The following is a 20,218-nucleotide window of genomic DNA, read 5'->3' as shown; positions in this document are numbered from 1 at the left end:
CCCAGGGGTGACAGATGAAGACCATCTCTGGCAAAGCATCGAGGTCTATTGATCATGTCATCAAAGGGTAACAGAAACTGAATCCCGTTAGAATGACACCAGAAACTAAGCCAGTTATTGAAGTTAATGATTTTCTGTTTATATTCTGGTATCATCCTAGGTGAGGGTAATATGCTGCTCAAGGCTAGGGACATACCTGCCTGTGACACACAGTCAGAGAGCTTAATCATGTCTCTCCTCATGTAGTCCAGGGAGGTTCATAGGTAGGTACTTCACTATTGGCACTAGGACCTATATAAGCCTAGCCAAAAGGTACCTTGGCTTTTGCCAACCAAGAAAATTATTTTCCTGTGCCCCTGTCAAGCAGAGCTACAGAAGTGATCCCCGGGGTGAATTTCCTATCTCCCATCCAATCATCAAGATTTTTCTTGGAGTGCTAATGTAGAGCTTTGTTTGATATAGATAGGTAGTTTGTTCCAGAGTATGGGAAGTCTCTGGGACAGGAATCTATCCCTCCAGCATGTTTTTTTTATTGTGGTGACAAGGTTTAGGTCCCTAGAGCATGTAGCTCAGAGGGATTGGGATTTCTTTACGTGGAGCATGTCCAACAGCTCTGGGTTTGACATAGCTTTGAATGTTAGGCAGAGATCGCCTTTGAGTAGGCAATGTGCGACAGAGTAAAGCTGGAGGTTTTTGAGACGGTCTGCATAGTGCATCTGTTTGAGGCCAGTGATCCTCTTTGTGAGGTATTTCTGTGGCCTTTCCAGTTGTTGTAAATGTCTTGTGAGGTACATACCAAAAGGAGCATTGTATTCTATAATGGGTCTTATGAGTGATGAGTAGAGGGGAACAATGACCTGTTTTTTTCCTGGATGAGAAATCTTTTGTGATGAGGTGTGCTACATAGAAGGATTTCCTGACTACTGTGGCAATGTGATTATCAAACGAGAGACTACTGTCCACCTGTGTCCCAAGGTCTCTTATCACACTTTCGGTGTTAGGTAGACTACTGCCTATGTGGTAGTTCATGTGTACAGAGTTTTTACCAAAAGGGATGACAATGCACTTTTTGGCACTGAGCTTGAGGCCATGGCTTTGACACCAGGCATCTGTCTCAGTGGGGCCCTTTTGTAGGCTGTCCACATCATTAGGAATTTTGATTATGGCTCCTAGTTTGCAGTCATCTGAGAACTTTGTTAGCCAAAGACCTTCTGTGTTAGCCTGTATTTCAGAGAAGTAGATACCAAACAGGAGAGGACCTAGGAATGAACCCTGTGGTACTTCACTTGTCACTGGTCTGAAGCTGGATTTAGAGTCTGCTACTTTCACAGTGTGGGTTCTGTCAGTGAGCCAGTTGGCAACCCACCTTGTGACATAGGGATTTATACCTAGTTTAGTGAGTTTGTCTGTAATTCCAGAGTGGGAGATGGTGTCGAAATCCTTGGAGAAATCTAGATAGGCTGTGTGAACCACCTTACCTTCATCGATGGCTTTGGTGACTGCTTCAAAGAAGTCTATCAGGTTTAGGAGACATGATCTGCCTTTTACAAACCCGAACTGGGTAGGGTCCAGAGTTTGAGATTACCAGTGTCATTGTTTATAAGTTCCATGATGATACGCTCCATAGCCTTGCAGACCAGGCTCGTCAGGCTAATGGGGCGGTAGTTCCCAGGGTCCGTGGTGGCTCCCCCTTTGTCGAGTGGGATAACCATTGCTGTGCGCCATTTAGTGGGCACAAATCCTGAGGTGAGGCTATGATTAAACATGGTACTTGGGTGGGGTCCCAGTTCATTCTGTAGTTCATGTAGAAAGCAGCCTGGGATGTTGTCAGGTCTCATGGATGCTGTGTTCTTTGCTTTGGAGAGTGTGTTTTTTTACCTGTGCAGCCGTGATTACAGGTACTTTGCATTCTTCCGGTATAGAGATGGGCCCTTTAGGGGATGAGAGAGGGGCAAAGTTATCATTGAACCTATCTGCCAGGATGTTGGCAATATCAGTTGGTTCTGTATATTTAGTGCCATTGTGCTGTAAGTCAGAGCAGATCTGAGTGTTGCTATTGAGATTCTTGACATAGTTATAGAAGGCTTTGTGGTTGTCTTTAGAATCAGTGGTGATTTTGTTTTTGTAATTGGCTTTGGAGGATTTTATGAGGGATCTCAGCTTCTTATTGAGGCTGACCATGGAGTTCCTCCAATCATGGGATTTTACTCTTTTTTGCAACAGTTTCTTTCTTCTGTTGTAGAGTTTGTTTATAGCAGGGGACCACCAGATTGGCTTCCTTTTTTTGGAGGATAGCATCTTGGTTCTGTTAGGGATTGCATGATCCATGCCCTCGTGTAAGTGCTTATAAAGTGCAATTGTATAGGATTCAGCAGTCGTATCTCTATTGTCCATCAGCATGGGTGTCGTGAAGTTTGCCACTTGTGTCTTAAGAAGCGTGAAGTTGGCTTTGGAGAAATTTTTTATGGTGGTTTCCCTAATGGGGGTGGGGGGGGGGTGGGAGTGGGATGTGGATGTCTAGGGTGATTTGCTTGTGGTCTGATCTGACCGAGGATTTGACCTCTGGTGTGGAACACTGGTTGCCCAAGTTGGTAATGACCAGGTCTTAGGATATTGCTGCCCCTGGTGGGGGTGTGAATAAGTTGATCCAAGGCATTGGAATTTATGAATTCCAGAAAACACTGAGCACAAGAGTTGGTACATGAGTAGTTTTCCCAGTTAATGGTGGGGTAGTTGAAATCACCCGTTATTAGGGTGTACCCTAATATTTTCCAGTGTATCAAGAAATGAGGAGTGGGAATCCAGGGGCATGGTGGGAGATCTGTAGCAAGCTACAATTTGCATTGCAGTCTTGCCCAGAGTTAGTTGCATTTGGATAATCTCAGATGCATTATGCTGAGCAACTAGCCTGGAGGTGTCCATATCCTTAATGAATATGGACATGCCTCTGCCTTTAGTGCTTCGGTCCAGGTTAGGTGGCCGAAAGGTGTGGTATGAATTATAACCTGGTAATGCAGGGGTGCTCTCTAGAGCCTTGAACCAGGTCTCTGTCACTGCACAGATGTTGATGTTCTCCATTTTAAGGAGTGCCTCAAGTGAGTGCATTTTGAGGTTTAGACTTCTAGCATTAAGTAGCATTACCCTCAGATTTTGCTTGCTTGTACCTGTTACAGTGGTGAATTTGTCATTTGAATCTTGCCTAAAAAAGGCACTAGAGGGGTGGCAAGAGGCTTAGCCAGTATCCGGAATCCCAAGGGTGACAGGTGCAGGCCATCTCTGGCAAAGCATCGTGGTTTGTCGATCATGTCATCCTGAGCAGACAGATACTGGATCCCCTTAGAATGACATCAGAAGCTTAGCCAATTGTTGAAGTCAATCATTTTGTCCTTTACTTCTCAAGTTGTTCACACCAACATGAACTATGACTGAATCATAACGGTACTTGTTGAGAGACTTGAGTGCCTGTGTGATCTAATGAATCCTGGCACCAGAAAGACAGCTGACCGTGACTTTCTCCTTGTTCAGTCTGGTGAGGGGGACTTCTGTGTTTCTCAGTATAGAGTCTCCTATTACTAAGATATTTGGAGTGGATGTGCATTGCCTTATGGGCTTTGATGGTGCGATACTTGTGCATTTGGCATTATTTGTATTGGGTGTTTTGGTTGGTTTAGTATGCATGTGTTTTGGAGGTGTCTGGTATTTAAGTAGATTGTGAGTACCTTCGCATATGTTGGTCTGTGTGTATGCTGTGTGTCATGAGTAGGAGTTGTGGTAGGTGGGCTGACAAACCCGATCTTTATTGCTGTCTATTTCACTAGAGAGTTGTGATTCCAGATTTATAATGTAGGTGCATCTCTCACAAATTGTACAGAAATGATTTAGAAGTAGGGGGTTGTCCGTGTACATGAAGCTGCTGCTACCATGCTGGTAGGACTAAAAAAGGGAAACTTGACAGTTCATGGTCCTAGAAATAATCTTGGTCTGGCTATAACAGTTGAACAGGGAATACTGCAGGGGCAGGTATTAGTAGGTTTGGGCATAAACAGCTCTGGTTTAGGCAATATTTGCAATGTTAGAGAGCAGGCGTCTGCAACCAGCAGTCTCTCTGAGTAGTAGTGCGTGATGCACAAACAGGCACAAACCAGTTCAAATAGAGACTTATTGAAGCAGAAAAACAGGAAACATCCAACATTCAAATTATCCAATCAAAATGCCCTAAACAGAGCCCTGCAGCAGTAACTCTAGATCATTCCAAACTGTACCTTCCTCCGACAAAAAATTGTTTTACAAACTCCAAAGGTCACAAACAGTATTAGATTCAGCAAAAACCTTTGAACTTTCAACAATAGTACCCTTAAATTGTTGCCATGGAAAAGTTTCTTTAGGTAGCTGTATTGTCAGTAAGACTATCTGAACTTCAAGCATTTTCCTCTCTTCTTTATTACTTGATTCTTCATAAGGATAGATACCTTATGGACCTAGACCGGTCCCTCCTTTTTGCCCAAATTCTCTTCAAAATCTGTTTTAAATCAGCATGTTCACTTGTCGGTGACATTTCCAAAATTTAGTAACAAGGGAGATTATTTGCTTAATTGTTTAAATGTGCATAGACAACTCAGATTCTATTTGGACGGAACCAAAAGTTTCAGAAAATCTGACCATGTTTTTGTATCCTTTCTTAAAGCATGATTTGGTAAGCCTGTTTCCAAAGTGATTCTATCCAAATGGTTCCTTGATTGTACTTATTTTGTATAATCTTTAAAATTAATGTGTTTACCTATGAAACCTAGAGGTCCTTCTACAAGAGCAGTAGCTACTTTGACCACATTTTTCTCCACAGGCTTGCATTGATATTTGTGCTCTGCGTACTTTGTCTAACATTCATACCTTTGTGTCCCATTACAAACTAGACATTCATTCTAGGTCTAGAGCTACTTTTGGTTCCATTATATTGAGGAATGTAAAACCACAGCTTTGACAAACCAGGAAAAAACAATACTGAAGATCACCAGGCGCTCGAGGGAGACTTATGTGAAGGTTTTTAATTCAAAAGTGCACACTAGTCCTCACTTTTTTTAACAGAAAAAGTCTGTGCTTGAGGGGCAGTTTGGATGTGCTGCAAAAATGGTACCTAGGGAAGTTGCTTTCTTAGCAAAATGTGAAAATTTAACTTCTATGTTTTTAGAGAGAAGTTGTCCAGCTGACATGGTCAGTAATATAAAAAGTGAGGTTATTTGTAAGAGGAAAAATCACTTTAACCAGATCCTACAACAGGGTATTAGGGGAAAAGGTAAAAACAATTGACAAGGAAGTGGAGCATGCCCTTTATAGGGACTCTTGTGTGACAAAATTTATTTTGGAAAGTGGGACAATAAAATGGATTATGAATAAGAACTGAGCTGTTCTTAAAGACGATGTAGAAATAAGACACAAAATAGGTGAACGATCATGTATTGTATATAGAAAAGGGCCATATCTAAAATGCTTTTTAGAGAAGCCATTACATGGTAACTATTTTACACAAGGTACCAAGAGAATGCATAAGTGTGGACATTGCCATTTTCATATACATATACAGGAGAGTGAATATTTTAGCATAAAAGTTCAGAATTTTAAATTACAAGGTAAATTTAACTGTCTAACAAAAGGAATAGTAGGGGAGGACCACGGGCACTTTATCTTGAAAGAAGGGAACTGTATTAGCAGTTACTATTGAACACAAACAACTGGCCTAGTTTAAATAACCATTGTTCTATCACCTGTTTGTTAAAATTGAAAGCTCTGTCCAGATGATCTGAAATATTTTAAAAGTACCAATTTTTTTAGTTTTAATATGGGCTGTTTGTAATTTTAACATTAGGGATTATTTATTACTATATTTGAAATGGGCACTGATTTTATTTGTGAATGAAAGACAAGAAAGGACTTATCTCTTTAAATTTCTCAGAAGCAGGTAACTTGATTTAAGAGTTATATGATTTTTATGGCTGTGAATTTAAACACCTGCAAATATAATAAAAATGTATCTGAGGAAGTCATGTGGGTAACAGGACAAAAGTCCTTATTTCATTTTTATGATTTTGGTTTTACTTTTGGATTAAAAACTTTCACATAAGTCTCCCTTGAGTTCCTGGTGTTCTTCAGTATTGTTTTTATTTTGAGGAATGTTGTTTCCTAAGGGCCTCCCTGAGGGTTTTACTAGCTAGAGACCCTGTCCTGCAGATTGAGACAGGATAGAAAAGACAACATTGGATATGAAAGTGATGTACTTACCATAATGGTAGATCCGTGTTGTCTTCTGTCTGCCTCAGCCATCCCTTCCTCCTTGCTCCTTCCAGATTGTCACCATATAGTGAGTGCTCACTGCTCGCAATTAGCCTTGAGGTCTGTCCTCAATATTTGCATAGCAGGGAACATTTCTGCCACCATCTCTTTCCTGCCTTCATATTCATCATTCTAATTATGATTTGTTATATTCCAGGGAGTTGTCATAAGAAACTCTGAGGAGAGGTTGTTATAGCAAGGTGTTATGGGTAAAGGAGGTAGAACTATTTAACTGAAAATTATGAAAAGGCTAGTGTTGGATCTGAGTCTAATCCAATTTACCACAGGTTGAGATGAACAGAAGACAACATGGATATGTCATTATGGTAAGTACATAACTTTAGTTTCTCTTTCCCTAAAGCAGACTCTGCAATAATATATTTTTCTAAGTCTTCTACTGCTAAGCATATTGTTACAGCAAACCCCATTTTATCTGACAAGGATTGGAAAGCTGTTGACAGATTTGAGGAAAGTTTATTCTTCTGCTACCTTGGCTATCAAAATATTAAATTGCGGGCTCCATTGTCGAAGTGTTTACTGGCTTCTTTTGAGAATATGAGGAAAGTTAACTGTTAATCCTGATGATCTACATGTTGATTGCTTTGAATTCCATAATTGTGTGTATATCTGAGGTATCCAGGCACTCTTTAATGTGCTGTTATGGCATTTCTGCTGTTGCTTCTACAGTTGCTGCTTCTGTTTTTTTTTTTTTTGAGAAGATTTGATTGGTTATGTTCTCAAAAGTCTCCAGAAGATAGTTAAGTTTTCAAATTCTCCCCCAGACAAGGCTGTGTTATTTGGACTGTCTGCTGAGATGCTTAAAGGATTTGCTGAGAGGGAAAGTAATTCCGGGGGTTTCAGACTTTTCAACCCTTTTTTGCCAAATTCGGTAATACCTTTTCTTCCTTGTTGGGTTCTTTTTCCAGGAAGCAAGGTAAGAGGTTTCAGCATGGTTCCAAAGAGCAAAGTATTAAAACACAGTTGCAAGGAGGCTCAAATAAAAAGGAGGTTAGCGCCCCACATATAGGGATAGTCGTAAGTGTTAAGACAATTTGCTGCTTTGGCATCTCCCTTTACCCAGCTTGGTAATCCTTCAAACCTTTCCATCAGTCTAGGTCTCCATCTCCCTCTGAGGCATCAGACTGATGACAAATTTGTTCTTAAGTCTTACATAACTGGGGTATAGATGGCTTTGGAATTTCCCCACCCCATTCAAACCAGACATCCATTTTTCCTTTCATTTTAGAGCAAGTGCATGCTGAGGTGGTGAAAGAATTGGTACACTCAGCCCAGATGAGCAAAGGTTTTATTCAAGGATATATTTAGTTCCAAAGAAGACAAAATGTGGAGACCAGTTCTAGACCTCTTCTTTTTCAATCTCTCTGTAAAGGTCTCAAAATTCAAACCATTAACCCTGTTACCTCATCACTCTCAGGAGGTTTTATGGTAATATTGGACCTAAAAGATGCTTAGCATATTCTCATTTGTAAGGAATTCAGGCATTTCTTAAGATTTTCAGTGTCTGTCTCACATTATCAATTTTTAGTTTTACCTTTTTGTTTATACTGTGCTCCAAAGGTCCTTACAAAAATTCCTGGTGCCAGTGATTCATTGCAGGCTTCAAGGCACTCACATTTTCCTTATTTAGATGATTGTCTTATATTTGCACACACACTGTCTAGTTGTCAGGATTCCCTAACATAGGTTATGAAACTCCTGCTCAGTCTGGGCTTTCAGCTGAACTTTCAGAAATAGTATTTTATCCCTTCTCATTCAATAGTGTTTCTGGAAAGTTTTGTAGATTAATTCATAGGAAGCGAGTTTCTTCTATGGAACAAAGTACAACAGTACAAGAAAATCTTTCTGGACTACTACAGTAAATTTTAGGCTTCTGCTAAGGAGCTCAGTGTTCAGGGGTTCACAGTTTCTATGGTTCTCATGATTCCCCTAACTAGACTTCACATGAGGAATATTCAATAGTATTTTGATCAGTCTAGACTTTGCATCAATATCCCTTATCCATTCAGATCCCAGTTCTGGGGTTTGTCAAAAGGAAGTTGATTTGGTGGGTGAATCAGTTTTCTCTCAGTCCAGGTCTCTCTTTGGGAACTTCCAAGATGGCACCACACTGAGTAATGCTTAATTTCAGCTCTCCCATTGTGAAAACAGAAACTCAGAAAAGAGAGCAAGTGAATTTGTCATTTTGGGTCAATTTCAGTAACTGGCTAGTAAGTACACCACATGGATGCCAGCAAAAAATAAATTCAGAGAACCTGAAAGAAAATCAATCACAAAAGGTAAGGAGAAAATCACTGGCTGGGAAGAATCCTGTGACTGTTCACCAAAAAGCAGTTTTTGCTCCAGCTTTGGTGTAACTCAGTAAACTAAAGGAAAAAAAAAAAGTCAAATGTGCTCGGAGCTAATTAAAATAAACACTGAAGGAGTATATCAAGTCAAATAAAACTCTTGAAAAAAATGGAAGAAGGTTTAAACAGATATAGAGATTTGATAAAACTGCAAAAATCAGAGATCAAAATGAATAAAAGTCTGTCTGAGTATGAGACTGCTCAAGAGGAGATGGTTCAACAAATGGTAGAATATGTAGGGAAAACCTGTGATTTTCTGCTGTACCAGAGAAACTGGAAGGAACAGACTGTATTCATTTTGTGAAAGCACAAATAAGCAACTGGACTGGTATTCCACTGCAGGAGTTATTAATTGAAAGTGCACATTGTTTGTATGCACCAAACCTGTCCATGAAAAATCAGCCCAGACTTTTCATATTAAAGATGCAATCCTACCAGCAGAAGGAGTTGGTTCTGACAAAACTGTGGCAAAATGTTCAAAGTACTAAAAGTGGGAGACAGTAGTGTGTGAAAAATGATTACTCATTTTACACCAGGCAGAAGAGGATTATGTTTATTCCAGCAATAAGGGAATGTTGAGAAGCAGATGTGAGATTCAAGATGCTGTATCCAGCTGTTTTCAGAATATGTTTTTCCTGGAGTGTCAGAATCATTTCTGATGCAGAACATGTTAAGGAGGAAATTCAAAATTTGTCCAACAAATAGTGAGCTATCAAACAGAAGGAGATTCTTATTCTTCTGATAATAAGGCACATAGAGAAACTATGCCAGTGAAACCCTTTCCAATATTCCAATGGAAAATGCTTGAGAGAGAGAAAAAAAAAACACAAGAGTTGATTAGAAGAACCAGGAGTAAGTTGGAAGTAAAAAAAAATGCAACTTCATCTTGGACATTGATGAATAAATGTGGGATAACAAAGCATTAATTATATTTATGAAATACAATGGAACAAGAAAGCCTGGAAATATTGGACTTTTTTTACTTTGTTAAACTTGTAGTGGACTCCAAAGCATATGCTTTACTTCATGTCATTAACATTAGGAAGGACATTTAGGAGAGGGGAAGGAAAGAGTTAACTGTAAGTAAAACAAAATTTTGTTTTTAACAGTATTTTATAATGCACAACTTATACTGCATGCTATATAGTAAAGCTTTTTCAGTTATTTTTGTGTATAATGGGGATACTAAAGTAAACAGGTACCCTTATTTTTTTTCCTTTCTTGTTTAGTTTTAAGAAATGTAGGTACTATAATGTAAAAAGAGAATGTTATTTGATGTAAGAAAAAATGATATGCTTTTTCGTACTTTTGCATAAGGAATGATTGGATTAAAGCCTTTGGTTTGATTTAATAATGAGTTTTTTAAGAGGAAGCAAATAAATAGCATACTTAATATAATGAAAAATTTCCTCTGGCACATACATTTTCACGGAGCAATATGAAAAGCTTGTATTGGAAGGTAACCATGTATCTGGCTCTCATTTTTCTGTGGAGATAATCTGATAAGGGGTGGCAATAAAAACAGAATAATACCATCTTTCAGTGGCTAGGAGATAATGTTTTCTGAAAGCATTCAAGTTATTTTCTACATTTGGGAGAGGAATAAAGAGAAGACAAAAACAGACAGCACTTAGTGGAAGTAGAAGCACAGGCTGTACTATGCATCTTAGCATGGATAACTTTCATTATAGGTTAATTCAAGCCTGTCAGTGTGGCTGCCAGTCTGGGACAATTGTTCCTATTAGGAGCATTAAACTTCATTATTTGATGATGTCCACGGTTTGTGTGTTAGTATTAAATTAACAGGTTCTAGTGGTGCTCTGTGTGTGTGTATGTTGTTTGGGGTATTTCATTAAAACAAAAAGTCTTGTAAGATATGACAATAAAAAAAACTTTATAAAAGATCAACCTGCCAAACATTAGTGTATACATGTAACACAAAAGCTGAAACTAGACATTATAAAAGCTGTTATATATAACAAGTTGGAATAATTTCTTGCCATAATGACACTTTCCACATTATCTTTGAATGTGAAAGGTCTCACAGATACATAAAAAAGAGAGAATAGTAAACTATATTAAAAATGCAGAGTGCAAATAGTTATGCTACAGGAGACAAAACTGGAAAGAACTGATAATGTGAATTTGCTAAAGGATTTCTGGATGGTTATTCAGTGGAATATCTGGGACAAAAAGGGGAGTACTTATATTAACTGTGAGAGGAGCTCCAATAGTGATAAATTAAAAAAATGATAATGGTAGAGTTGTAGTACTAAGGGACTACTGACAAGGGAGGAGGATTAAACTGGCATGTATTTATATTCCAACTAAAACTGCTGCAGTGGAGCTTAAGAAATTACTGGGAGAAATCAGCTTTCAGCAGGGAATATTACTTATTACTGGGGACTGGAAATTGATTTGCAACAGTGAGGATGTATCTGGAAGCTAGAAGGAAAAAAAATATAACAAAGGAGGGTATATTTTTGAAGAAATTTATGAAAATATTTGGTATGGAATATGTAAATTCAGTAGTAGGAGAAAGAATTTACATATTCCCCAAGTTACAATAACAGGGCCAGACTAGACAGAAATTACGTTTCATAGAAGAATGTGCATTTAATTGAAAGTTTTGATACTCATCAAATAGTTATTTTAGATCACGTGCCATTAATAACTAAAATAAAAAATACAAGGTAATGAAGTAAAAATGAGACACTGGCACTTCCCCAACTATCTGTTAAAAAAGAGGAATTTAAGGAAAGGGGGATGGAAATTATTCAGGAGTTATTAGAAAAGATAGAAATTTCTTCTGAAAATATAGCTAGGGAGTGGGATGCAATTAAAGTGGAGTTTAAAATAGGGTGGAAAAATAAGTATGGTTAAAAAGTAACAATTATTTAGAGGGACTAAAGTTACTAGGGACTAAGGTTAAAGTACTGCAGACTAGAAGAATCGCACAGAACAAGAAGAGGCACAATTGCAGAGTGCTAAAGAGAAAATAAGGGACTATCTCGGTAATAGGAATGAGTTTAGAAAGACTGTGTTAAGCAACTGTTTTTTGATAACTCCAGATCACAAAAACATTTGGCACAATGGCTTGGACAACAGAAAGTAGAAAGGGTTGTTGCCAAGCTTTGGGAGGCGATAACAAGATAAACAGCCAGAGATCCTATAGAGGTATTAAAAATCTTTTGGAAATTTTTGAAAATCTGCATAAAGAAGCGAAATGTGGAAATCAAGAGAAAGTACAAATGGGAATGTTTATGGAAGAGAAATATGCCAAGGTTAGAGATAGAGGAGTCTCAATTACTAGCAGGATAGAAAGGGATAAGCTAAAATTAGTGATGTATAACCAATCTACAGGAAACTCCCCAGGAATGGATGGTATTTCTGTGGAAGTTTGGAAACTAGGAGGGAAGAAAGTGTTAAAGATCTGGAAGGTTTGGTGTAACAGTATTTTAAAAGGTAGAGCAGCACCAACATCCTGGAAGAAAGTGGTGGTGGCTATAATACCTGAAGATGATAAAAAAAACTATCAGATTCAGCTTCATGTAGGCCCATTGTGATTCTAAACCATTTTTATAAAGTCTTCGTCTATAATGGCTAACATAATGGCAAAGGTGATGCCATAATTGATGGATACAGATTAGTGTGGTATTGTGGAGGGGAGGCAAACATTTGACAACGTTAATAGGGCAATGTTGATCCAGAGGGAAGTAAAATGTAAGAAAATACTACTGTTTTTGATGGGTCTTAATGGAGAGAAAGCATTCTTCAGAGTAAGCTGGGATTTTGAGTATGGCAATGGAGGCATTTGCATTCTCTGGTAAAATTATAAGGTTGATTAGAAGGATATATGAGGGACCAGAGGTGAAAATTAAAGTTGAGGAGGGCTCCTTTCTGATACGGTTTGTTGGAGCAGAGGAATCAGGCAGGGGTGTCCTCTTTCCCTGTTGTTATTTGTGTTATATTTATAACCATTGGCAAAGAGGAGTCAGGAATTCAAGGATGTAATTGCTGTAGTAGTCAAGAAAATGTGGCTTTATTTGCAGATGATATTATTTTATTTGTAGAACAAGGTAAAGTATTCCCCAGCAGGTAAACGAAAACTGTTGTAAAAACCACACAGCAAAACAGATGGAACAAATGGTTATCCGAAGCACAACTCTAAACACCATTCAGTACGGTAAAGAAATAAAAACGTTTTATTAGGTTAGCTCTTTCACCACTAATGTGGCTTCATCAGACCATCTATAAAACAAGAACATAAAACTAAAAACAACTTGTATATTATCTAGGTACTTACATAAAATGCTCAACTTTCAAATTTTACCCATCCACTGTTAGGCTAGCTATGCGTAAGCACGTACAATGCATTTAATCACGTAAACTAGTAAAATAGTTTAAAGGCATAGTACATCATTAGGGTCCATTTGTTCTATTCACTTTATATATTCATTCAACAATTTAATATTGTCTATAACTATAAAATCTATATTACATCTGATCAACTCAACATGTATATAACATACAATAAAATACATAAAATTGTTTAACATATAATACATTTTCCATCCAAAAAACAATTTGTGCACATTGTCCTAGTCACTCACTCGTACATAGGATTCAATGATTAGCTCCATAATATAGCTTTTAAAATTGAATAAATTGCTAAATGTAGACCCTATTTCATATTTCAAGAACATATGCAGGAGTATTACACCATCTGAAGTTGTAAATCTTTATTCATACTTTACAGATAGGACCTTGGTTCCATCCTCGGAACCGAAACGACCATTTCCCAGCTCATGCAAGCCAAAAACTCTCTGCTAAGAACCTGTCCAAAATGCCCCTCTCCTAGATAATCCAGATCTCGTTTGCCACGCTCCTGGTCAGATGTGTTTAGCCATCTCTCTCAAGCTAAGTAGTAATTTGTTGTTTTTATGACAGTTTTTCTTCTGGATTTCAAAAATGTTAGTCAACTTAGTCTTTTTTCACTGTCGCTTATAACCTAGGTCTATTTTCTTCCCTTTTTTTTGGTAATTTAAAATTTTACCTTTTTTGACTGTCCCTTTTTCCTGTATTTGACAGGCTTCCTTTACTGGTGATATTCCTTAAAAAAATGTTTTTTTTCTACAGGATAGTATTGTTTCTTTTACCATGTCAGACAAAGTTAAATTGGGTTTTAAACAGTGTGACAAGTGTGGACGTAAGATGGCTAACTAAGATACACATGTCTGTTGTGTCTACTGTTTGGGCGTGGATCATTTGAAAGCTGATTGTGACATTTGTGCTGGTTTTTCTAATTGGACACTAGCAGAACATAAGAATAAACTTATTTTAAAAGGTTTACTTGATACCTTTTTCGGAGGCTCTATCTGGGTCAGAGGTCTCACCCCCTCCTAAGACCAAAAAATATAAGGAAAAATGGAGTCACTCAGTCCCTGCATCTCCGTCAGTTAGGGAACCGAGTCCATCCCATGCTTCACCGGTGCCCTCGGCGCAGACCGCTTTGGCACCAGGATCTGTGTCCTCTCACTCAGTGCTGACCATGGTATTCACTCCTATCTCTGTTCCAAACACAGCACCACTGACTTTGGTGCTGTCTTTGGCTCCTACATCGGCTCTGATGACTGTTCATGCCTCGGCTCCATCCCTGTCCATGGTGCCGACAGCTTCTTTGGCTCCATGGGTCTCGATGACTGGACATGTCTTGACACCATCCCCGGCTATGGTGTCGACAGTTTCTTCGGCTCCATTGGCTCCAAAACCTGATTTCATGCCAAGGACTAGATATTTTCCTACTTACGATCCTTTCTTGGCACAGATGTTTAGTCCCTTTCTAAAAAGACCTGATTCCCCTTCTGCAGCCTCTTTTACATCCACTAGGAGTATTTCTGAACTAGACCTAGTGCAGGTTGTAGACCAGCTTCTGGTAGCTAGAGGATTGCCCATTCCAGCTAGACTTCCTGTCCCCCCTGGCTTGGAATCTTCTATCTCATCTTCCCATGCTTATTCCCTCCCAGCTCCTGCTTCAGTACATACTGTCTCAGCTTCGACAGCAGTGCCTTCCCTGTCGGCACCCATCATCCTTGCAGTAATGGCTACGATGGAGCTGATGCTTTCTCGGAGTGGTGCTTGGACTGTCTGTACCTTGGTACCCAATCCGGCACATATTTTCTCATTGGCACTGTCTATGTCCACGGTTCCGACAGTTCCCAGTTCTCTCGTCACCCCTCAACTGGAATTAGTCATGGGTGCTCCTTCTGCAGAGGTGATGGATAAGGCCCTTCACTCCGAAGGCTCACAACCAGACCCTAGGACACCAGTATCAGAACCCCCTGTGAAGACAACCCCTTCTCCGGAATCCTCTTTAGAAGATCCCACTGGAGAGCCACCCCAGAAGAAACAGTGCAAGAGGAAGCACCTTGACCCCCCCAGAGGAATCTATCACAGAAGACACTAATTGTGATGAAGGGGAAGGGTCCCCTCATTCTTTCCCAGACATTTCATTAGGAGACATTCTCAAAATACTCAAACAGTGGGGGAAATGGAAGTCCTCTAACCCTTCTTCTGAGGAATCGGTGTTTCATCAGGCCTTCCATACCCGGCCATCTACTTCCTGGGTGACCCCACCAGCAGATGATCTAGTTAAACTAATTGTGCAGCATGCCTGGAAGACCCCGGACAATGTAGAACCTGTCCCCCGGAGGCCGGACAAAATTTTATCTACACCTGAAGACCAGCCCCACTGGTCCAAGCAGCTGACAGTTGACTCTATGGTTGTGGCGGTGGCCACCAAGAGGGAATTGGCAGAAGATAGTTCCACTGTTCATCCTCTAAATAGGGAATCCCAGATCATGGACAGACTGGGGAAACGGACTTATGCTTCAGTGACCTTCACCATTCGGTCATTGAATTATCTGGTGCACTTTACTCACCTCCAAAAAGGCTTAATTTCTGAAATGGCTTCCTCTTTGGTGGGGGTACTGCCTGATGAGGTGCGTGACACTGTCGCCTCACAGCTAGCTACCCTTGAATCCATCTCAAACTCCTCACGTTTGATATCTTGCACCGCCGAGGGGGCAGTCTGAGCAGCCGCATCTGGTGTTGTCATGAGACATAATGCTTGGATGCAGTTGTGTGATTTCACAGACCCTTTTAAATCTTCCTTTGTTAATGTGCCTGTCGATGAATATGCACTTTTTGGTCCCAAGGTACGTGATACACTTGCACGTAGTGAGAAAGACAGAAAGACCTTGTCTGCTGTGGGTATACTTTTTTCCAACCCCCAGAGACCCTACTCCAGGAACCAGAAGGGGGGTAAGATATGGTTCAAGAAATCCCAAGGATCCTTTCATGACACTCGTGGTGAGCAATCCTCCCCCTGGGGCAGAGGGGACTATTCATATGAAAGACATCCTTTTCGGGGTAGAGGGGGTCCGTGTAACCAGGAAGCCAGAGATTTTCTCTGGCAGACCCTACCAGCCTCCTGAGCAGCTGCCCGATTGCTTTCCTCTGGAAGCAGTTGGGGGTCTTTTCTCTCTGCACCTACTAGCCTGGCATTTTATTACTACCGATGTTTGGGTGCAGAGAATAATATCCAGAGGCTACCAAATACCCTTCGACCTAACTCCCAGACCCATTAAATGAATCCCCGATGTACCACCCAATCAGAGGGGATTAGCAGTCTTAGAAATAGAAAAATTGCTAAGAAAAAGGGTCATCCAACCAGTCCACCAGAACAGACAGGATCTGGGTTTTACTCAAGGTTCTTTTTAGTGCCAGAAAAGACAGGGGCTGGAGACCAATGCTGGATCTCAGCCTACTCAACAAATTTATGAAACCTCAAAAAGTCCAGATGGTCACAGTACAGACCATTCTTCCCTTCGTAGGAGGAGACAATTGGATGTGTTCTATAGACCTACAGGATGCGTACTACCATATAAAGATGGATCACCGCTCCCGGAGGTTTCTCTGCTTCTGGCTGGGAGCCAATCACTACCAGTTCAGGGCACTGCCATTCGGTCTCTCAACAGCCCTCCAGTGTTCACCAAATGTATGGCAGTTGTGGTAGCTCATCTTCGATTACAAGGATTCCAGGTGTTTCCCTATCTAGACGACTGGCTCCTTACTGCTCCGACCAGGAATCTCCTAGTTCAAAGCCTTTCTTACACTCGAGATCTCACTCTCTGCTTAGGGATTACAATCAACAAAGACAAATCTCAGATGTCTCCAACAAAGACACTGGAGTTTATTGGAGCGGTCTTCAACACAACATCCTGCCAAGCTTCTCTCCCCCCTCACAGACTTTTGAAAATAAGACACCAAATTCAGGTCTTTTTGCCTCACATGTTTGTACTAGCGCATCTTGTACTGCAACTCTTGGGCTCCATGGCAGCTGCCATTACTTTGGTACCACTGGTGAGACTGCACATGAGAATCCTGCAGTGGCTCCTCTCCACACAATGGTCATTGCTAACCCACCCACTCAACCACATGATGCGTCTTATGAGCCATTGCAAGGAGGAAATGCTATGGTGGATGGAGCCACAAAAAAATCTTTGGTGTCGACCATTCTGTCTTCCTCAACCCACGGCGACAACGGATGCTTGTCTTTTGGGGTGGGGGGACATTTCCAGGGAAAGACTGTCCAAGGCACCTGGACCCCCCTCAAAGCCAACTTGCACATAAATGTCCTAGAACTGAGCAGTTCTCTTAGCGTTGCAAATGTTGCATGCATCCCTGCCTTCAGGGACCATTGCAATTCAGTCAGACAACATGTCAGTTGTCTGGTATATCAACAAGCAAGGCGGAACCAGATCTTACCCCCTGTATCAGGAAGCCATGAGAATTTGGCACTGGGCAATAGCTTCCAATCACTTTCTTATAGCAATGCACATTCCCAGGAGCTCCAACCTTATTGCAGACAATCTGATGCCTCACGAATGGTCCCTCAATCCTGTAATAACAGCTTGGATCTTTCAGCATTGGGGCAATCCTTGCTTCCCCTCTGAATTACAAATACAGGAGTTATTTTGCCTTGACTCCCCCTCAGGGGGAATCACAGAGGGATGCTCTAACACACGATTGGCCCCCAGGTCTTCTGTATGCCTGTCCCCCATTTCCCCCTCATCCCAAAATTTCTCCAGGAAGCTCAGAGGTTGAAAAGCAAAGTGATCCTCATTGCTCCCTACTGGCCACGTCAAGTCTGGTTCCCTTTTCTATGGCCTTATCTGATTCACAGCCTGTGGATCCTGGATCATTCCCAGGACCTGTTATCCCATCCTCAGGGATTGATTCACCTGCACCTACACAGTTTCAAGCTCACAGCCTGGTTCCTCCACTTCCAATGATTGCCAGACTACCTGACATCCCATCTCCTGTTTGTGAAATTCTTCTGGCCTCACACAAACCTTCCACTAGAAACTTTTATTCTAGTAAATGGACTAGGTTTTCTATTTGGGCCAAAGATCAGAACTTAGATCCTTTCTCTATGCCTATTCAAAAGATTCTGCAATACCTGACTACTCTCCTGCATGCAGGAGCCTCAGCTTCAACGATCACTGTACATTTAACAGCTATCGCTAATTTTCATAATGGTCTGGAAAATTCTTCGATTATGTCACACCGCCTATGCAAGACTTTTTTAAGGGAGTATTACATGTTAAACCTCCAGTCAAGCCTCCCTTAGATCCCTGGGACTTGACTATGGTGCTTCAATCTCTTACAGGCTCTCCCTTTGAGCCTTTTGATTCATGTGACTTAAAATTTTTGTCTTGGAAAACCATACTTCTAGTAGCACTCACCTGAGTGAGAAGAGTATCTGAGCTGCAGGCCTTGAGTGTCAAGAGTCCTTACTTGATCTTCCACAAGGACAGAGTGTTCCTTCATACTGACCCTTCCTTTTTGCCTAAGGTCATTTCTGTTTTTTCCATTAATCAGTCTATTGACCTGCCGGTTTTCATCCCAAGGCATTCTAATAGAGGGGAGTATCTTTTGCACACCCTTGATGTGCACTGACAGCTTTGTTGTCATTTGCACAGGACTAAATCTTTCAGGAAAACAGACCAATTGTTTGTGGCATTTGCAGGACCCAGATTGGGTAAACCTGTTTCCAAAGTGACCTTATCCTCTTGGCTTAGAAATGCCATTACCTTTATCTACCAACAGAATAAGCTACCATTACCTTCCAGAATAAAAGCTCATTCTACCAGATCTATGGCTACCTCTGTAGCTTTTCATTCCAGAGCCTCTATGGATGATATATGCGCAGCAGCCATGTGGACAAGACCTCATACCTTCATATCTCATTACAAATTGGATTTGGCCTCCAGGGGATGAGCATCTTTTAGTTCTATGGTGCTCAGGAATATCCTTCCTTAGAGCCACCCAGGACTCAAGTAGCTGGGGACTCGGTCCTATCTGTAAAGTATGAATAAAGATTTACAACTTCAGATAAAGAAGTTATGTCTTACCATAACATTCCATCTGAGTTGTAGATCTTTATTCATTCTTTACTTCCTGCCCTCCTTCCCCCTGCCTGGACTCCTGGTGGATCTCAGGTACTCCTGGTTAGGGTATCTGCTCAGACAGAGCCTAATACTTTTTCTATTATTACATCTTTACCAAGGGCGGGCAAACTCCATCTGGAGTATCTAGGAGAGGGGCATTGTGGGTAGGTTCTTAGCTGAGAGTTTTTAGCTTGCACGAGCTGGGAAACGTCCGTTTTGGTTCCGAGGACGGAACCGAGGTCCTATCTGTAAAGAATGAATAAAGATCTACAATTCAGATGGAACGTTATGGTAAGACATAACATCTTTTTATAGCAGCCTACTTCGTTCTAAAATCACAGAGCAGTTATTCAAAAAGTCCTGATCAATATACATATTAATAAAAATGCGTATCAAATGTTATTAGAACATGAACCTTCTCCAAAATGTAACTAATTGTATGCCATATTTAAATCTATCATTTTACTTCACTGGAAGTTAACAAATCCAGTTCGCACTCTATAATATGAAGTATACTCAAAGTTGTTATTTCTTATAGCTATGACTTAGGCTCCGATCAACTAACTATCGTATTCAAGAAAAAACATCCTAATAAATGTTATTGCTCAAAATCAATGCTCTGCAAGTAAACATATCTATCAGTCCACTTCTCTCTTATAAATTGCTTCTAATCAATTAGCCAAGTAAATATACTAATAAGAGCCATATATATTATCACCAGTAGATGGCAGCAACCACATACACAATATTCATGTATAGCCAACATTTAAATAAAAAAAAGTGAAAATACAAATATAATGTATGAATGTAATACATTCAGTACATAGAATAGATATAATGTTGCAGCATAAACTACAATACATCTGAAATATATATATATATCACAACTTCATCTAACTGAATTACTAGAATATAATAGAGCCCATACCACACTCAAATCTGCTATCGTTTTACTTCATTAGAGGTTAGGCTAATCCAGATCACACTTTGTAATGCAAGGCATACTCAAAACTG

The sequence above is a fragment of the Protopterus annectens genome, chromosome 1.part1, assembly GCF_019279795.1.
Source record: "Protopterus annectens isolate FY-2018-M chromosome 1.part1, PAN1.0, whole genome shotgun sequence".
NCBI classification, from domain to species: domain Eukaryota; kingdom Metazoa; phylum Chordata; order Ceratodontiformes; family Protopteridae; genus Protopterus; species Protopterus annectens.
Note: the sequence above shows the minus strand (reverse complement) of the source record.